Below are 7,115 nucleotides of genomic sequence, written 5' to 3'. Positions count from 1 at the left end.
TTAAAATTTTGCAAAATTAATTTGGAATCACAATTTAAGTTGGTCACAGGGACGGTAGTACAGCAGAGACAATATAGTCAATGATTCTGTAACACCTTCCTATGTGGACAAGGCAGTACCTGCACCAGAGGGGGTGAGGATATAATCGTGCCGGTAACTGTTCATCCACTGTGCTGCACACCTGAAACCGGTACAAGATTGTATATACCTTCAAGTAAAAAATATATTTGCATATAGAAATGGTTGTTATAAAATGTTTGGTCTATTTGAAACTAAGTAAAGCAATTTAAAAACACATGTCCAAGTGTTACAGGAGCACAAGCCAACTGCAGAGTATCTGTGACTGTGCACTGTGCTTGTTAAAAAATAGAATGTGCCCTGAAGCTGCTGTTCAGATCACTCAGTTATGCCCTTTTTCTCACCTGACACGTTTTTCCTACTCACCACGCTTCACCACCACCTCAAGAGTGCCAGTGAATATGGAAATAGGAAAAACAAAAAGGACCTTTATCCAACCTGTCCTGTCTCTGAGCTGAGGCAGGCAACCCTCTGCCTCAGTTCTCACGTTCCTACAAGGAGGGTGATACCGCATTCCTCATAGTCATACCATGCAAATGAAGTGAAAGAACGACACTAAGTCCTTAGCTCAGAAATCACTGAAGGAATGAAACCAGCCGTCTCCCAGCTCCGTGTTCAGCAGAGTGTCTGACGGTAGCTCACACATCCTCACCTGTTTGTTTCACAGCGGGTGTGCGCACTGTGCGATTTCAATGAGACCTTAGGCTACTGGAAAGGCAGATCACCTGTCTTGTGTGTTTTTATATTTCCTCAATAAAAAAAAGCTCCCAATACAAAGTTGGAAAATTTATCATTGTTGATATGTGAATGGAAAGACAAAGTAATGAACTAGAGATAAAAAGATGTTTAATCATAGTATTGATGAGAGTAGCCCAGAATATTCATAAAACCACTCATTTAAATATAATTCCAACTTTATTATATTACCTACCCCCCAAGGTATTAATACTATTGTAATTTTATTAAAATTATATATTCATGAATGTGAATATTTCTGTCCATATTAATATACCCATGGCAAATAAAATATACCTATCTTTTTAGAGACTTTCTAAGCAGCAAATTTTTAATACATTTCCACCTAAATTCTAGAAGCACTCATGGATTCTAAAAGTCATACCTGCCCTCAACTGCTTGGTGGAAACCTTACCCTCTGCATCTTCCCAGAAAGACAGGAATTGTCAATAAAAATTAAAAGGATTTTCATTCCTAGAATATCCCTACTCAGCCTGACCTTGGTAAGAAGAAACAAGTTTTTAGTCTTGCAGGGAATCCATTCCCTTGCCTTTAATTATAGGAGTTGGTGCTGTTTTCTGCCTCCTCTCCTAGGGCAGATATGGAATTAGCTTCCTTTACCTAAATGGAAATACTTATTCGGAGTATATAATTATGACTCCTTATTGAGTATTATTGTGAACTTCCTAAAACTCCCCTCCATCTCCCTGACGTAATGACAGGAAAAACACCAAGGGCTGCCTGTGTGATGTCACTGTGGTTAGCATGTGTGCAAACTCACAGCACACTCGCAAATATGCTGTGTCAGGTGCTCTAATTATCTGATGATTACACCCTCATGCTTTCCTCCACAGTGGAACTGCTAAACTCACTTCCCCAAGTTGTAGAGCTAGTGAATTCCAGACAGGATGCTCCAGTGCTGATATGAGTTTCCATATTTCCAGTGGTATTACAATATGATTAACCAATGAACAATGTATACATTTAAGGTATTCAACTTGATGTTCTGATAGACGTATACATTGAGAAATGATCAGCACAGTGTTGCACATTGACATATTCATCACTTCACACAGTGACCATTGTGTGTGTCTGTCTGTGGTGAGAACACTTGAGATCTACCTTTCTAGCAAGTTTGGAGCATATAGTGCAGTTTCAGTAACTACAGTCATGTGCTGTGCATGACACACACACAACTTCCATCCCGTAATATTACTCACTCAGCTTCAGAGTTGCATCTTCCCTCTTTCCTGTGCCCTCTCTTCCCATATCCTTGCAGGGTGAGCATGTTTTTACTTGGGCAGAGTTGACATTTTTAATACCTTGAAGTTCCACACATACTTCTCAAATAGTCCTAAGTGTTTCTTACCCACTTCAAAACTATTCTTAGAGTTATTCACTCTATTAGATGGAAATGTCCTGGGTATTTTACACTTGTTATTATCATGTATGCAGCATTTTTTCCATTGCTTTGTGTTTGCTTTTGCTGATATTTAGAAATCTATTGATTGCTGTATACTTATCCTGAATCAACAATGCCATTTCCTACTCTAGTATTCTTCCTTGTAGAATATAACATTCAAGTGACAAAATGTCTCTTTATTCCATTTCTTTAATCTCTTTTTTAATTCAACTGATTAAAATAAAATATATAGCATTATATATGTGTATATAATTTACAGCATGTAATACAGGTTATGGTTATAAAGATTCACCATTAAGTCTGAGGCTGGCTTGAGGTTTCGATAGATATACTTACCACATGAGCACAATGCCTTGTGATTCATTCCACTCAAGCTTTAGTCAACAAAGTCATTGAAATTTGTCAGATAATGTCCTCCTTTCCTTGAGATTGTGGCATCATGCTTCTCCTCAGGTTGTTCACAGGCTGTATTACAATGATACATATTCCTTGGCTTCATAAATATTTCAGTGAGAACATAGTACATGAAATAATTACTAAATGAAAATGGACCAATACTCATCTGAAAATAAACAATTATAGATTAAGTTGATTCCTGTATTTGTGCACAGAATCTGAGTATGTGTCTTTTGCTTTTTGCCTGCAGAGATTAACAAAGGATTATATTTTCGTTAAATATTCCTGGCCTTATATATCGTTAATGCCCATTTGTGTCTTAATAGGTACATAGTACCACTTTGTATGTGGGACACTTTCCTTTCAGAATTCTGTGTGACTTTCTTCCATTTTCATAACGTGGCTATATTATTTTTCAGTTTTAATGTTGTACAGAATTACATATCTACTTGAAAAATTAAGGTCTGTAACCATTGCTTGACCTGTATTTTCCTTTGAGTATATATTCAATTCTATCTGGAATGTTGATGGGAAGTGAAGTCATTGCTAACAACATTTTTGAATATATTAATTTTACTAATATTTCCAAATTTCTCTCCAAACAAACTATAATGATTTACATGATCAATAGGACCATATTTGTATTTCTATTGCCTTTTATCTTTAAAAAAAATGGGATTTTGATCAGCTTTAAGGTTTTTCATCTTTGTCTTGAATTTTGTTGTCAGATAAAAATAAAGTGTCCTGTTAAATTTGGATGTCAGATAAACAGAGTATTATTGATATAGACATTGATATAGATTATTGATATATTATTGATATAGACATAAGCATATTCATATATACTAAGAAATTGCATGTTGTGCCTCTGAAATTCAAATCACTTGTGTGTCCTGTGTTCTCATTTGCACAATCCAGAGATCTGGCAGTGCTGCACCCAGATATCAGCTGTGCACGACCTGCATTCACTGCTGTCCCGCTGCTCTCTTCTACATCCTCAGGACACAGGCATAGCTGAGGGCCTTGCACATCCTTGAATCAGGTTAGTGAGGAATGAGACACGGTTGTAATAGTTGTTTTTTGTAATTCCTTCTCATTTATTTGTTGAAATCAAACGGCGTTCATGATACTGGTTTATATCTAGTAACATACACACACACACACACACACACACACACACACACACACACATACACACACACACTTTATAATCTTTTATATCTTCCTGAAATTTTAAAGCCAGATCTATAGATGATCTTGGTTTTCTGATATCTAATATAGGAAATTAGAAAGAATGACATTATCGATCACAGGTCTTCCCTGGCTTCACTTGCCCTCACAAGCAGAGACAGCTATTCATGGATGGCATAGCACTGAGGGAATCCTAGAATATGGGGGTGAGGCTGAAGCATCCCCTGGACCACAGAGGCCAAGATAACCCATATTAGAAGGACAGGAGACGTGGCTACATCATGACTGCTTTGCCCCCCTCCCAGGCCAGCACAATGCCCTGCTGGGAGGTCCCCCTTGAGCCTACATTTCCTCCAGTGAGGGGAAAAATCCCACCACATCCCCAGCTTTGTGACAACCAGGTCCCTCCAGCACTGTGGGTCACTTCCGTGGAGCCCCTACTCTGTTTTGTCCCCATGGGAATTAGGGGATTGGAGGGAAATCTGCAGGGCTCAACCACTGGGAATTTGACAGAAAAATAAGAGGTCAGGAGCTTCCAAAAGACAGACTTGGATCTTTGTAACCTGAGTTCCTACCTGCAGTGCTCAGGAAACAGTTCTAACCTGTGGCATTGCCATCTGAAGAAAGAAGTTAGGGATCAGTCCAACCCCTAACTTGGTGGGATGCAGGTCTGCCTGTTGCAGGTTCAGATGATGGCCCTGCAGCCAGGTGTGCCCACAACCAGGCTGAGGGCTGAGTCCCAGCCCCACTGGCTGTGGTGTGGCTTCCAGCTCCAGGGGACCATTAAGACCGGTGAGAAGATCTGGCAGCCGCATAAGACAGCAAGAACTGAGCTGAGAGGTGGGCAGCCAGAGCTCGTACCTCCAGAGCAGAGCCGGTGGCCCTGTCCAGCCGGGCACTCAAGCCACCGGTCAGCCAGGTCAGGACGATCGAAGAGCCTCGGCGGCCTCGAAGGTGCTTCCCATACTGTGACCAGACAGGAAGCAACCCTATAAACCCACTACTGGTGACTAGAGCCTTCAGCTCCTGACCGGGCTGACCTATGAGACCACCTGGGGAGCTGCCCACCCCATCCAACAGCCCTGCTTAGGGCATCGCGTGAGCAGAGAGCAATGCCTGCGGCTTTCCCTGTCTGTAGAGGAAAACAACCAGTGGCCTCATCGGACCATCGCAGACCATTAGCTGACTCAGGGTCACCACATATGAGCTGTGAAGGCCCTGGGTACATCGCCAGGCAGTGAGGCTAATTCATATTGACCACAACACTGAGTACAGTACCGAATCCCTTACCACCTCGTAAGCCTGACCTAAGAATCTAGGCAGTTGTGGAGCCTATCCTCCAGCTTTAATTGGACAGGGAACACCACCATCGGGCTAATCCATCTTTTGTCAGCCAGTGACACACCCATCACCTCAAACCTTACAGCTCAAGCAGTTGCCTCACCAAAAAAATAGACCCTAATAGTCGGCACAGCCTAACCAAGAATATTACCAGCAGAAACATCCAGAAACAAAACTAAGATGGCTGCTGGAGAACTGTCTCTGCCTGAGCAAAACTGAAAAGTCTGAAACAAGAACTACTTAATAGGAAGTCAGATACCAACATAAGGCATGAAGGAACACAAATATTAAGATAAATAAGATGTTATCAGAATAAACAGATACATCTCTAAAGACACAAACAAATGGAAAGGTATCCCACGTTCATGGATTGGAAGAATTAATATTGTTAAAATGTCAATACTACTAAAAACCCTCAGTGTTTTCAGTGCCATCCCTGTTGAAATTTCAATGGTACTTTTAACAGACATAGATACAAAAATCTTAAAATGTTTACAAAAGCAAAATGACTGAATTGCAAAAGCAATGTGATGAAGAAGAGCAAAGCTTATATGATAATGTCTCCATGTCATTGCTACTTGAAAAAGGAGCAGATTTTAATGAAAATTCTTAGACACATAGGATCACATTTCTCAGACCGCCATGGTTAGATGGATCCACTTAGTTCAGTTAAAGCTACAGGGACATGAGTAGCAGTGCCATTTTGTCTTCCAAGCCAAGACTATCAAGAAAACCTGTCCAATTGGCTTGATGGAGAGGATACTGCATAGAAAACAGACAAGGAGATAAAAAGGCCCTGGCATGAATGTTGGAGTTATAAAATGAAAGGAGCATGAAGTGGAGCCATTTTTCAGAGAAATGCCCCCATCTGTAACTGTGTATATAGTCATATGTTTCTGGACAATATTACATTTCCACCATCAGATCACATGTGTCCCTGTCACATGTGGACATTTACTCCATTCACACATGTATGATGGGTAGAAACACTTTTCATTTAACAAATAGCCACAATGAGACCTGGACTCTAGTATGAGATTTATCATATTGGGGAGAGTCAGTTACAAGTCTAAAAACTGCTATCCCAGTCCAGCTAAGATGATTGAGTTAAAGTAGAACCTAGGTGAGTTGGTGGAAATGGGGGCTGCCTTAAAAAGACTAAAGCCGTATTGTCTAGTATGGAGATCCAATGGTCAGGTGTGATTATTGAGCACTCCAAGATGGCAAATTAGGTCTTATAAACTGAATTTTAAACTTTAAATTTAATTTAACTAAAATTAAAAACTGAATCACTGTAAGCTATTTTTTCCCATTATAAACAGCTTTATTGTTTTGACATGGATACATTTTATTGCGGCAGCTGCTTCAGTAGATATACTGTTATAATGAGTGTACATGTCAGAAGGCTAACTTCTAGTATTACATTTAAAAGCGTGATTGATTTAGTCAGCACCAATAGATTTTTCTCATTTTAAGTATGTTTTTTTAATTGACTAATATAATACTGTAATATGTTTTTTTTGGATATTTTATTTAAGCAAGATAAGTTACATTGGTAACTATGATCACTGTAATGAGTCATTAAATTGACATAATTATTTTTAAATTTACCATAATAAAATATTTTCTAATTAAATAAAACATGGACAGGTTTTGAATATTAAAGACTAATTGTATCTTTATAAAACAATTTGTACTAAGTTAAAAAGTAGCTTTTATCTTTGAAAGGGTGTCTCGCCGCGACCCTCCTTTCCCAGAACGACTCAGGAGACATGGGTTCACGCAAGAGACTTTATTATCTGAAGGAGAGAGTGGCTGCCCCAGAGGGGGTGTAGGGAGAGAGAGAGAGAGAGAAGGAGAGGGAGCAGCAGAGAGCAGCGGGACAGAGAGCAAAGAGCAGAGAGAGAGAGACACAGAGAGAGAGAGGGCAGCAGAGAGACAGAGACAGAGA

The sequence above is a fragment of the Manis javanica genome, chromosome 14 (genome assembly GCF_040802235.1).
Source record: "Manis javanica isolate MJ-LG chromosome 14, MJ_LKY, whole genome shotgun sequence".
NCBI classification, from domain to species: Eukaryota; Metazoa; Chordata; class Mammalia; order Pholidota; family Manidae; genus Manis; species Manis javanica.
The sequence above is the reverse complement of the archived record's forward strand: the minus strand, read 5'-3'. Positions refer to the sequence as shown.